The sequence below is a fragment of the Silene latifolia genome, chromosome X, assembly GCF_048544455.1.
Source record: "Silene latifolia isolate original U9 population chromosome X, ASM4854445v1, whole genome shotgun sequence".
Taxonomy (NCBI): domain Eukaryota; kingdom Viridiplantae; phylum Streptophyta; class Magnoliopsida; order Caryophyllales; family Caryophyllaceae; genus Silene; species Silene latifolia.
In genome coordinates, this window is record NC_133537.1 from 308,513,048 (window position 1) to 308,527,471 (window position 14,424).

Sequence of the window (14,424 nt, forward strand, 5' to 3'; positions counted from 1 at the left end):
TAAATTAAAGTAATAACCTTTGTCCTTGTAATTTATTCAGTTTATCATTATTTGGATTTAGAAAGAGATTAAGCATACAATTGAATTACAACTGCGTGGTTGTGGTTATTATTTATATCAGTTCCTTTATTCATTATTGCTACTATTGGGTTGAATCTGACACGCGTGTGTTGAATTATTTGATAGTTAGGGTCTTATAATATCGCTGATTGAATTATTTGATTATTCTTAAGAAGGAACAAAAATTAATATTTCGTATTTATTTCACGATAGATACTTGAACATAAATTGGTATTTGAGACTTTCTATGATCAATGACTTAATTGGTAGCGGAGATAAATTGACCCAAGTCTTTTAATCATCTGAATTACTCTAATTTCATTACTTGCTTTTTTCTTAGTTGACCAACCAAAAAAATCCCCCCAAATTGGTTACTTTACTCTGCTTTAACATACACATTAGTTAACTTAGTCCTTCTTTAATACTACGGTTTCTATGTATATCGGTACTCTATCGAGTGGGGCTTACTCTGTCGAGTAAGTATGTTTTTATACGAAACAATGGTCTGCCTGATGGGTACTCGATCGAGTACGTGTGACACTCGATCGAGTAAGGGGCACTGGATCGAGTAAGTCAATTACTCGATCGAGTAAGTTGGTCTTACGGGTTATTTTAGTCGGGTTTGTTTAATAACACGTGATTAGTATTTAAGGGTTCCGTCATCTTTCTTAATCACTTTTCACTTTTCTAAAACCTTTCAAAGAGAGAAAAGAGTTACGTTACATTGTTCTTCGCGTCGTTAACAAATCCCAAAGGCTAAGGTTGTCGGATCGTCGTGTTCTTTAAGGCGTTGAGTTCGTCGTGTCAAGGGTAAGATTCTTGTATAATTTTTATACTGTTTCGTTGAGTTTATTTAAAACCCTAATTGGGTAGAATTGGGGGTTTGGGAGTATTATGTTGATTAGATGGTAATTGTATGTATATGTGATTATAAGAGGAGATTTCGTAGAGGAGCAATTTTGATTAGCTGCTTGTGACAATCTTGTGGTTGCTTTTTCCAGGTAGGGTTCCCTACTCGATTATTGATTACATAGTGTAGTTGATGGTTGTTTATCGTGGTTGATTCATATCGTATTGGTATTAGTAATTGGTTGTTGTTGTTGTATAATGTAATTGGTTGTGATTGTTTGTCTGTGGTTCTCGAGGTGCGTCCTCGGCTGAGTGGGGTCACTTGTGGGAGTGGCATCACGCCCTTGATTCGCCCTCTATGGAACCTGCCATAGAGGGGATGTGCACATTTATGAACATTGGTTATCGCTCGGATGAGATGAGCGGGGCTTAAGTGGGAACATTTGCGGTCCTCCACTGGCGGTGTGGAATACTTGTTGCGATGAGTATTCTGGCAGGACTATACACTTTTGTGTGTAGTCAGGTGTGTGGAGTTATGATGGAGGTTGGATAGTTGTATATTGATTCTGTTGTATAGTTTTGTGTAATCAGTAACTGGCCCCGTTTAAATGTTTGGAAAATTGTGGTGATCCATTCGGGAATGGTGAGCAGTTATTGAACAGGTATGAGATGGATGTGCATGGGATAGCTGGGTTGAGTTGCCACTGATGTCTATAATCCTTCCGCCGTGTCTTAAACATTTGTTTTACTTAGTTGGTTTGACATTTTTGGAACCGTTGTATTTTCTTTAACAGTTTTGGTATTGGACATGTATCGCTTTAAATTTACTTAATAAAGTACGTTTCTTTAATGTCTATTGTATATACATTGCCTCGGGTAACCGAGATGGTAGCATTCCCATGCTTTAGGTGGTCCTGGTAAGGCACTTGGAGTATGGGGGTGTTACAAAGTGGTATAAGAGCGACGATTTTGGAACCTGTAACTAATGAACCCAATGAATCTAGGGAGTCAAAGAAAATGAACCCGGGTAGGAGTTGTTAGGAGCTAATGCAAAGGTTTGGGAGACGTCCTAAAGTCGCGATCTCACCCTACAACTTTGAACCGGTCACTATGGGGTGTGTCTGGGGATCGCTTTGTGTTTATTTATTTTATGTATGTTGCATATCTATATTGAAAAATGTGTTGTATGAATTGGTGATTGAATGAATGTGGAGAATGGAGAATATGGTGGCAAACAGTGAGTAAGTAGCATGATTTTATGTTAATATGAATAACGGAATTGCATAATGATTGATTTCTAATGTGGCTTATTAGAAACATATGAAGAGGAAGTTATGTTATTGTATATACGTTTGTATGTTGATGTGTATTTACACATATTTTTATATAGTTGTTTGGAAAGTAGTTGAGTCGAGCGTGTGGGTAGTATACGAGTCAACATGACTCGATCGAGTGGGGGGGCACTCGATCGAGTAGGTGAGGGACTCAATGGAGTGGGTGTGACTCGATCGAGTGGGGTATATATCGTTTTTAGACAGTGTGTTGTTTTTGGGCACTCGATCGAGTAGGAAGGGGGACTCGGTCGAGCGGGGTCTACTCGATCGAGTATGTATGGGGCTCGATCGAGTGAGGTTTTTGAGGCTTTCTGGTCAGGTCCCGGAGTCGAGGCACTCGATCGAGTAAGTGGGCAACTTGATGGAGTGGCCTTACCTCGATCGAGTGGGTTGAGATCTTGGTCGAGTAGGTTCTGCACATGTCGTTTACGTGTTTATGGGATGTGTTTAGGTTTACCCTTTCTCTTATATAGTTCAAAGATGCCGCCGAAAAGATCTGTTTTGTATGCTAGGGCCGAGATGATGAGTATTGATGAGGTTGCCAAGATGCTTGAGCATCAAGCGGCGCTGACTAAGGCCTTAAAGAGGTTTGGGAAGGATAAAGAAGCTAGAGTAGATTTTTCTAAGATGAGTGTCACCATAGCCCGTTTCAACCCAAAAAAATACATGGGTACCGGAGCGCTAATTTTGCTCGACAACTAGCATATGGAGATGGAGAATATTCTTAATGTGGTTCATTGCCCTGAGGACTTTAGAGTGGAACAAGTAAGCGGCGTTCTACTTGAGAGATGCGGCAGGAGAATGGTGGGATAAGGTTAGAGAGAGTGCCTTAGACCTATATGTGAGGCAAGGGAAATTGGCTATACCTTGGTAGGAGTTCAAGAAAGCTATGCGTTGAGAGTTTATGCCAGAGCATGTCCGTAGTAAGATGAGAGAGGAGTTTGATGATTTCAAAATGACTGCGGATATGACAGTGGCTGAGTACTATCACAAGTTCAATGAGAAGTCGAGGTATGCTGGGGATATGGGGTTGAATCAGGAGAATCTATCTCTAAGGTTTGAGAAGGGTCTGACCTATAAGATTATGGAGAAGTTACCTGTATGAGTTCTTACTGATGTTCAGGAAGTGTATGAGCGCACCGGGAGAGCTGAGAGGTTGGTCGAGATAGCCAAGGAGAATAGGGAGAGAGGTTCCAAGAAGAGAAAGGCTGAGAGTGAGGGTGGTGGTCAGTCCAGTTACAAGAGGGGTGGCCAAGCAAGGGCTTAATCGTCGGGGTCGGGTTCAGTGGTGGAGCTTTCTATGGGTGTGGCTGAGGTGGTAGTAGTAGCAACTGAGGTTTATCTTGCTTTAACTGTGGTGGTGTAGGCCAAAAGAGACATGAGTGCACCAATGCTGTGAGCAGGGGTTTTCAGAAGCCATCACAAGGGAGTTTCTCTCAAGGTCCGTCTCAGAGTCATGCTAGTAACAAGCCGGCTGGTCATGGAATAATCAGGGTGCTCAGAGTAGCAACCTCAGTAGGGCCAACCGCAATGGTGGTAATTCACATCAGAGACCGGCAACGAACAACAACCAAGGATCGGTTGCCACGCCGCCTACTTCTGCTAGTATTATCCAAGGAGATGGACAGAAGACTAGTGGCAAGCTATTCATGATGGACAAGAAAGCTGCTGAGGATGATGCCCACGTGATCACGAGTACTTTTCTTGTTAATGGTGTCTTTACCTTTGTTTTGTTTGATTCGGGAGCGTCATCGTTTTTTGTATCATCGAGTTATGCTAGCTTTTGGGTTTGAGAGAGTTTGAATATGTAAAAGATGAAGTTTTTATACCGTCGGGTGAGTCTGTATCATGTGCGAGGTTGTATAAGGGTGTGTCTATGATAGTTGGGCAGGTCGACCTACCGGTTGATTTGTTAGAGTTTCCTATGTATAGTTTTGAGATGATAGTTGACATGGATTGGTTGGGTAAGTATAAAGCTAGAATAGACTGTCACCAATAGAGAGTCTCTTTGAGGGGTCGTAAGTGTGTTAGTGTGTCTTATCGTGGGTTTGTTGTCAAACCGAAAGTCAAAGTGATTGCAGCGATGACATTGAAGTCTTATCTAAGGAAGGGGCGTCCTTTGATATTATGCCATGTGAGAGACCATAGTATGGTGAGTTCGACAGCGTATCAGATACCAGTGGTGGGAGAGTGTTGAGATATATGTATATATATATATATGTATATATATGTATATATGTTCGACAACGGATCAGATACCAGTGATGGCCTCGACACCGAGTGGGTGTGACTCGATCGAGTGGGGTGTTTTTCGTTTCTGGGCAGTGAACTGTTTTTAGGCACTCGGTCGAGTATGATAGGGGACTCAATCGAGCGAGGTCAACTCGATCGAGTAGGTAGTGGGCTCGATCGAGTAAGGTTTTTGGTGCATTCTGGTCAGGTTCTGGAGTCGAGGCACTCGATCGAGTAAGTGTGTAACTCGATCGAGTGGCCCCAACTCGATTGAGTGGGTTCTGTTACTCGAACCAGTAGGTTCTGCAAATGTCATATACGTGTTAGAGTTGTGGGATATATGTTTTTGTTTACCTTTTCTCTTATATAGTTTCAAGATTCCGCCAAAGAGAAATGCGTTGTATGCTAGGGCTGAGAATATGAGTATTGATGAGATAGTTAAGATGCTAGAGCACCAAGACGCGCTCACAGATGCTTTAAAGAAGTTCGGGAAGGATAAAGAGGCTGGGGTGGATTTTGCTAAAATGAGTATCAACATCGCTCGTTTCAACCAAAAAGAGTACATGGGTACAGGTGCGCCAATCTTGCTTGATAATTGGTACATAGAGATGGAGAATATACTTAATGTGGTTCATTACCCTGAGGAATTTAGAGTGAAACAAGCTGCGCTCTACTTGAGAGGTGTGGCCGGAGAGCGGTGGGATAAGGTTAGGAAGAGTGCCTTAGACCTATATGTGAAATATAGGTTGTCAGATATACCTTGGAGTGAGTTCAAGAGAGCTATGCGTCGATATTTTGTGCCAGAACATGTCCGTAGTAAGTTGAGGGAGGAGTTTGATGATTTCAAGATGACTTCGGAGATGACTGTGGTCGAGTACTATCACAAATTCAATAAGAAGTTTATATATGCTGAGGACATGTGGCTGAGTCAAGAGAACTTGGCATTGAGGTTTGAGAAGGGTCTGACACTAAATTCATGGAGAAGCTGTCGGTAGGAGTCCTTACTGATGTTAAAGAGGTATATGAGCGCACTAGGAGAGCTGAGAGGTTGGTTGAGATTGCTAAGGAGAATAGGGAGAGAGGTTCTGAGAAGAGGAAGGCTAAGAGCAAGGGTGGTGGTCAGTCTAGTTACCAGAGGAGTGGTAATAACCAGGCAAGGGTCTATTCGTCGAGATCGGGCTTTAGTGATGGAGCTTCTTTTGGGCGTGGCCGCGGTGGTGGTAGTAGCAGCTAGGGAATATATTTCTTTAACTGTGGCGGTATAGACCAAAGGAGACATGAGTGCACTAGTGCGATGGGCAGGGGTTTCCAGAGACCATCACAGGGGAGTTTTTCTAATGGTCTATCTCAGAGCTATTCTAGTAACATGCCGGCTGGGTCATGAAATAATCTGAATGGTCAGAACACCATCAACAGTGGGGCTAACCGCAATGGCGGTAATTCATATAAGAGAACAACGACGAATAACAACCAGGGGTAGACTGCTAAGCCGTCTACTTCTGCTTGTACTGTCCAGGGAGGTGGATAGAAGAGCATTGGCTAGCTTTTCCTGATGGAGAAGAAAGCAGCTGAGGATGATGCTTACGTAATCACGGGTACTTTTCTTGTTAATGGAGTCTTTACCTTTGTTTGTTTGATTCGGGGTGTCACAGTCTTTTGTATCATCGAGTCATGCCAAGCTTTTGGGTTTTAGAGAGTTTGAGTCCGTAAAAGAGGAAGTTTTTATACCGTCGGGTGATTCTGTATCATGTGCGAGGTTGTATAAGGATGTGTCTATGATAATTGGGCAGGTCGACCTACCGATGGACTTGTTAGAGTTTTCTATGGATGGTTTTGAGATGATAGTTGGCATGGATTTGGTTGGGTAAGTATAAAGTTATAATAGACTGTCACCAAAAGAGAGTCTCTTTGAGAGGTCCTAAGGGAGTTAGTGTGTCTTATCATGGATTTGTTGTCAAACCCAAAGTCAAAGTGAATGCAGCGGTGACATTGAAGTCTTATCTGAGGAAGGGGCATCCGTTGATCCTATGCCATGTGAGAGACCATAGTATGGAGAGTTCGACAGTTGAGAAGATACCGGTGGTGGGAGAGTTTTCAGATGTTTTTCCGATGGAGATACCAGGTTTACCACCAAAGAGGGAGATATATTTCAGTGTGGAGTTGAAACCAGGGACGGGACCAATCTCTAAGGCCCCATACCGTATGGGCCCTAAGGAGTTGGAGGAGCTGAAGAAACAGCTGGTTGATTTGATTGATAAGGGATACATTAGACCTAGTGTATCACCATGAAGAGCACCAGTTTTGTTCGTGAAAAAGAAAGATGGGAGTTTGAGGTTGTGCATCGATTACAGAGAGCTTAACAGGGTTACAGTGAAGAGTAAGTATCCTTTGACACAGATAGATGATTTGTTTGACCAGTTGAATGGGGCAGCATTCTTTTCTAAGATTTATTGGAGGTCAGATTACCATCAGCTGAAGATTCGGGATGAGGACATACCGAAGACATCTTTTACATCAAGTTATGGTCACTATGAGTATGTTGTGATGCCGTTTGGGTTATCTAATGCAGTGGCAGTGTTTATGGATTTGATGAACCGGGTTTTCAGTCAGTTTTTGGATCGGTTTGTGGTGGTCTTCATCGATGATATCTTAGTGTTTTCTAAGACTAAAGAGGAGCATGAGGAGCACTTGAGGTTATTGTTGCAGACTTTGCGTAACATCAGCTATACGCAAAGTTGTCAAAGTGTGAGTTCTGGCTTGAGGAGGTTGCTTTTCTGGGGCATGTGATATATAAGAAGGGTGTAGCTGTGGATCTGGCAAAGATAGAGACATTCACTCGGTGGGAAGCATCGAAGAATGTGGAAGAGATCAGGAGTTTCTTGGGTTGGGTAGGGTACTATCGCAGGTTTGTCAAAGACTTTTCTAAGATAGCCAGACCTATGACAGCATTGATGAGGAAAGAGAACATGTTTCGTTGGGATGAAAGTTGTGAGACGGAGTTCCAAACTTTAAAGGAGCGTTTGACCACAGCTCCAGTCTTAGCATTAGCTGAAGGGTGTGAGAACTTTGAGGTATATAATGATGCTTCAAAGACTTGTTTGGTATGTGTGTTGATGTAGAACAGGAAAGTAATTGCCTATGCTTCTAAGCAATTGAAACCTTATGAGGAGAACTATCCGACACATGATCTGGAGTTGGGTGCAGTTGTGTTTGTTCTCAAGATTTGGAGGCACTATCTTTATCGGGCGACCTTTAAGGTGTTTTTAGATCACAAGAGTCTCATGTACATCTTCACTCAGAAGGAGCTGGACATGAGACAGAGGAGGTGGATGTAGCTGATAGGGGATTATGACATGGATATTATATACCATGAAGGGAAGGCGAATGTCGTTGCAGATGCGCTGAGCAGGAAGAGTGTGCATTCTTTATGCACAGCAAACCAAAACTTTGCTTATCCCAAAGAAAAAAAAATGCAACAAAGGGAACAGAAAAGAAAACTCAGAGCTAGCTACAAATTGTCCACTTAAACCAATTTAATGCAGCAAACTAAAACTTATAGCAAAAACTGTCAAATGCAAACGAGTTGTAACATGTTTATAATAAAGCTGAACCATCGACCTTGCAAGACCTTTAATGATAGACTCTCACCGGTCACTCTTCTCTCATGAAGCAAAGAGTAAGCATATGATTTGTAAGAGAAGAAGAAAAATAGTCGCTCACCTAAACTACGACCAACATAAACATGCATGCAGCTAATATGATAGACAATTCTAGCTACCGTACACATACATTCCAACCAAACAAGGTCTGTCACGGCCGAGGGCTTCCAAAAATATGGAATGTGAGGTAATAGATAAGAAAAGGCAAAACATTTCTTGAAATGTGAGGTTAATAGTCAAGCTAGCTAACTTAACAGAACCAAATGAACCATATCCGATTCCTAATCATTAGAAATGAGCACAAGTGCCCCTTATTTCGGCACAGAAACTCACTCAACCAAACAGACTCCTCATAAAATAAAAATAAAGCACAAGAGTAAAAACCGTCAACAATCAAACTTTTTCATTTTTTTTCTCCTTTTTTTTTCTCGGCTTTTTTCTTTCCATTTTTTCGAATTCTTTTTTTTTTCATCATTTCAACTCTCCTTCTTCTTCATAAATGACCAACTTCGATAATCAAATACAAACCAAACTCGGCTCAATAAATAATATACCGCAAAAACATACACTACCTAGCTTGACAAGGTAGGGCTAAATTTGGATGTAGTTAAGGGTCAAAAGGCAAATTTTGCTAAATGTGGAGTTTATGGGTAAAAATGGAAGAAAAGTAAATGTAAGTACCTCCCCGCATGTGACACCAACCACTAACCCGAATGTATGGAGGTAATAAGCTATTGAATTTCATACTTGTACAAATTAATGTTATATGTTATGCAAGGAGTAACTTGTAATACTACGGTTTTATGAGTCTGTGGGTAATCTATCGAGTGGGGCTTACTCTGTCGAGTAAGTATGTTTGGTATGCGAAACAGTAGTCTGCCTGTAGGGTACTCGATCAAGTAGCCTTGGCACTCGATCGAGTAAGTGGCACTCGATCGAGTACATGACTTACTCGATCGAGTAAGTCGGTTATCGGGTGTTATTTGACGGGTTTTGTTAATAAGGCGGATTAATATATAATAACTTCCGTCATCTTCTTTAAACACTTTTATGAAACCTAAGTCACTAATTAAGAGAGATTTCAAGTTACGTTGCTTTGTTCTTCCGCTTTATTGGCAAATCCCGGAGCGAGAGGTATCCGTTTCCTTTGTTCTTTATACCGTTGTGATCCTTGCGTCAAGGGTAAGTTTTACATATCAGTTTTATAGCAATTGGTTAATGTTGGTTAAACCCTAGTTTGGGAATTGGAGGTTTTATGATTGTATTTTTGTGGTAGTAATTGTATGAATGTGTGTATAGGCGGAGGGTTCATAGAAGAGAGGTTTTGAGACAGCTACTAGATCGTCTGATTCTATGATTGCATTCCAGATAGGGTTTCCCTACTCGGTATTATTTACATGATGTGTGTGGTGGTTGTATTGTTATTGTTGATTTATCATACTGCTGGTGATTGTGACGGTTGTTGATTAATATCGTTGATTGTTGTTGTTGTATATGTCTATGATCTTCGGGGGTGTATCCCTGGCTGAGTAGAGTCACTTGCGGGAGCGGCTTCACGTCCTTAATTCGCCTTCTGTGGAACCTGCCACAGAAGAGATGTGCACATTAATGAACATGGGTTTTTCGCTCAATGGAGATGAGCGGGGCTTAGGTGGGAACGACTGCGGTCCTTCACTGGCGGTGTGGAGTATTTGTTGCGATGGGTTCTCTGGCAGGACTACACACTTTAGTGTGTAGTCAGTTATGTGGAGATTGATTATGGAGTTTGGGGTTGATGTGACGATTGAGCTAATTGGCATTTGTCTTATTATGATTTTTATTGTTAATTAGTACTGACCCCGTTGTTTGTTTTGTAAAACTGTGGTGATCCATTCGGGGATGGTGAGCAGTTGTTAACCAGGTTTGATACGTTTTATTTGGGCTAGCTGGGATGAGTCATCACTTTGCATTAGAAGAGTCTACCGCTGTGTCAGACGATATTTGTAGTTATTCAGGTTTGCTAGTAGACAGTTTGGTTTTGGAACTTGTAATTCATTTAACATTTTTGGTTTTAGACATGTAATCACTTAAACTATATTTACTTTTAAAGTACGTTTCTTTGTTGTCTTATGATATTCATTGCCTTGGGTAATCGAGAGGGTGATGTTCCTATACCTGAGTGGTCCTGGTAAAGCACTTGGAGTATGGGGGTGTCACAAAGTGGTATCTGAGCGACAATCCTGAAACCTGTAACCAATGAATCTAATGAACATAGGGAGTCAAATTAAAATGAACCCGGGGTAGAAGTTGTAGGAGCTAATGCAAAGGCTTGGGAGACGTCCTAAAGTCGCGAACTCGCCCTGCAATTTTGAACCGGTCACATGGGGTACGTGTCGGGATCGTGTGTGTTGTCCTCTGGTTTGTGTATTAAGGTAGTAGCATGTGGTGTGAATTGATGGATGTATGAAAGTGGAGGATTGGAGGTATGGAATAGAACTTGAAAGATATGTGATTTATATGTTGGATTGGATGAAGGCATGTTGTTTGTTTTATAATGTGGCATATTAGTGATATGATGTAAATTATTATGTTGAGTATATAAAGAGCTGCGTTTATACATATGAATTTTTGTTGTTGTTATGTTAATAATATAAAGGTTATATGTATAGTTGGGAAAGAAAGATAAGTATGCGGGTAGTTATACGAGTCTGCATGACTCGATCGAGTGGGGGGCACTCGATCGAGTAGGTGAGAGGCTCGATCGAGTGGGTCTGACTCGATCGAGTAGTATATTATGTTTTCTGGGCAGAAACGTGTTTTTGGGCACTCGACCGAGTATGTAGGGGCACTCGATCGAGTGGGATCAGCTCGATCGAGTGTGCTTCTGAGCAGAGGTGTGATCAGGTTCTGGAGTCGAGGCACTCGATCAAGTAGGTGCGGCACTCGATCTAGTGGCCTCAACTCGATCGAGTGGGTTTTGGTGCTCGATCGAGTGGGTTTTATACAGGTCGTATGCATGTTTTGGGTTATAGTATGAGTGTTTATGTCTACCTTTTCTTATATAGTTACAAGATGCCGCCAAAGAAAACCGCCTTGTATGCTAGAGCTGAGAGCATGAACATTGATGACATAGTAAAGATGTTGGAGCACCAAGATGCTTTTACGGAAGCTTTGAAGAGAGTGGGAAAGGATAAGGAGGTTGATCATCCCAAGATCAGCATCTATATAGCGAGGTTCAATCCAAAAAAGTATAAGGGAACTGGGGAGCCAATTCTTCTGGATAATTGGCACAGGGAGATGGAGAATATCCTGGAGTTGGTGGACTGCCCGGATGAGTTAAAAGTGGAACATGCTGCGTTTTACTTAAGGGAAACGGCAGATGAGTGGTGGGATAAGGTCAAGGTGAGTGCTAGGGAGATGTATATGAAGCAGGGACTACCTGCAATACCTTGGGATGAGTTCAGGAGAGCCATGAGACGTGAGTTTATGCCGGAACATATGAGGAGTAAGCTGAGGGAGGAGTTCGATGAGTTTAAGATGGCATATGATATGACGGTGGCTGAGTACTACCGCAAGTTTAATGAGAAGTCCAGATACGCTGAGGATATGGGGCTGAGTGAGGAGTACCTAGCTTTGAGGTTTGAGAAGAGGTTGACCCCCAAGATTATGGAGAAGCTACCGGTGGGAGTCCTTAACGATGTTAAGGAAGTTTATGAGAGACCTGGGAGGGCTGAGAGGTTGGTGGAGATGACCACATAGAGGGGTGCTGAGAAATGGAAGGCTGAGAGCGAGGGTGGTGGTCAATCCAACTATAAGAAGGGTAACCACACTCAGGCAAGAGCATATTCATCTGGCTCGGGGTTTAGTGTTGGGGCTTCATATGGGCGTGGCCATGGGAGTGGTAGTAGTAGCTGGGGAATGACCTGTTTTAACTGTGGCGGTGTGGGCCATAAGAGACATGAGTGCACCAGTGCGGTAAGTGGGGGTTTCCAGAGACCGTTACCGGGTAGCTTTTCACAGGGTCCTGCACAGAGTTATACGAGTAACAGACCGGCTGGGTCCTGGAACAACAGGGGAGGTCAGAACAACAACGGTGGGGTTAACCTCAATGGTGGTAATTCTTATCAGAAACCAGCTACGAACACAAACAACAACCAGGGGTCGGGTGCTAAACCGACTACCTCAGCTAGTACTGTCCAGGGAGGTGGGCAGAAGACCAGTGGCAAGCTGTTTATGATGGAGGAGAAAGCAACTGAGGACGACGCTCATGTTATCACTAGTACATTTCTTGTTAATGGTGTTTATACCTTTGTTTTGTTTGATTCGGAGGCGTCGCAGTCGTTTGTATCTTTGAGTCATGTTAAAAGGTTGGGTTATAGTGAGTTTGAGTCTGTAAGAGAGGAAGTTTTTATAACTTCGGGTGAGTCTGTATCTTGTGGGAGGTTATATAGAGGTGTGTCCATGATAGTTGGGCAAGTTGATCTACCTGTAGACTTGCTAGAGTTTTCTTTAGACAGTTTTGAGTTGATAGTCGGGATGGATTGGTTGGGAAAGTAAAAAGCTAAGATAGATTGTCATCAAAAGAAAGTTTCTCTAAGAGGTCCTAAGGGGATTAGTGTGTCTTATCGTGGGTTTGTTGTCAAACCCAAAGTTAAGTTGATTGCACCAGTGACCTTGAAGTCCTATCTCAGGAAATGGTGCCCGTTGATCTTGTGCCATGTGAGGGATCACAGAGTGGAGAGTTCGACAGTTGATCAGATACTAGTTATGGGAGAGTTTCCAGATGTCTTTCCAGAGGAGATTCCGGGGTTGCCACCGAAGAGGGAGATAGATTTCAGTGTTGAGCTTAAACCGGGGACGAGGCCAATCTCTAAGGCACCGTACCGGATGTGTCCTAAGAAGTTGCAGGAGTTAAGGAAGTAGTTGGATGATCTGATTGAGAGGGGATACATTAGACCTAATGTATCACCGTGGGGAGCACCAGTTCTATTTGTGAAAAAGAAAGATGGGAACCTGAGGTTGTGCATAGATTACAGGGAGCTGAAGAGAGTGACGCCGAAGAACAAATATCCTTTGCCAAGGATAGATGATTTGTTTGATCAGTTGAGTGGTGCAACAGACTTTTCTAAGATTGATTTGAGGTCGGGGTACCATCAGGTGAAGATTGGAGAGGAGGACATACCAAAGACAGCTTTCACGTTGAGGTATGGACATTATGAGTATGTGGTGATGCCATTTGGGTTATCTAACGCACCAGCTGTGTTTATGGATTTGATGAACCGAGTCTTTCATCAGTTTTTGGATAAGTTTATGGTGGTTTTCATAGATGACATCTTAGTCTTTTCTAAGACTAAGGAGGAGCATGAGGAGCATCTGATGATTGTGTTGCAGACCTTGAAGGAGCATGAGTTGTATGCAAAGTTGTCCAAGTGTGAGTTCTGGTTGGAGGAAGTTGCTTTTCTGGGGCATGTGATTTCAAAGAAAGGGGTAGCTGTGGATCCTGCAAAGATTGAGGCAGTTACCAAGTGGGAAGCACCAAAGAATGTAGCTGAGATCAGGAGTTTCTTGGGTTTAGCAGGATATTATCGACGGTTCGTGAAATATTTCTCCAAGATTGCTAGATATATGACAGCTTTGATGAGGAAAGAGAACAGGTTTCATTGAGATGAAAGTTGTGAGACGGCGTTCCAAACATTAAAGGAGCGTTTGACCACAGCTCCAATCTTAGCATTTCCTGAAGGGAGTGAGAAATTTGAAGTGTATACAGATGCTTCAAAGAATGGGTTGGGTTGTGTGTTGATGCAGAATGGGAAAGTGATTTCCTATGCTTCTAGGCAATTGAAGCCTTATGAGGAGAATTATCCTACACATGATCTGGAGTTGGGTGTAGTTGTGTTTGCTCTTAATATTTGGAGACATTACCTATATGGGGCGACCTTTAAGGTATTTTCAGATCACAAGAGTCTCAAGTACATCTTCATTCAATTTGAGTTCAACATGAGACAGAGGAGGTGGATGGAGTTGATTGGCGATTATGACATGGATATTATCTACCATGAAGGGAAAGCCAATGTGGTTGCAGATGCTTTGAGCAGGAAGAGTGTGCATTCTTTGTGCACAACTATATCTTTGACAGTGCAGCCTGATCTTTATGATGTGAGAACTTTGAGAGATGAGGTGGGGAAGTTCGGGATACATATGATCCAGAAAGGGGATGCTATGGGAGATTTGACAGTGCAGCCTGATCTTTATGATGATATTAGCGATAAACAGGTGTTGGATCCCAAGATTGTGGAGTGGAGAGCTGAAGT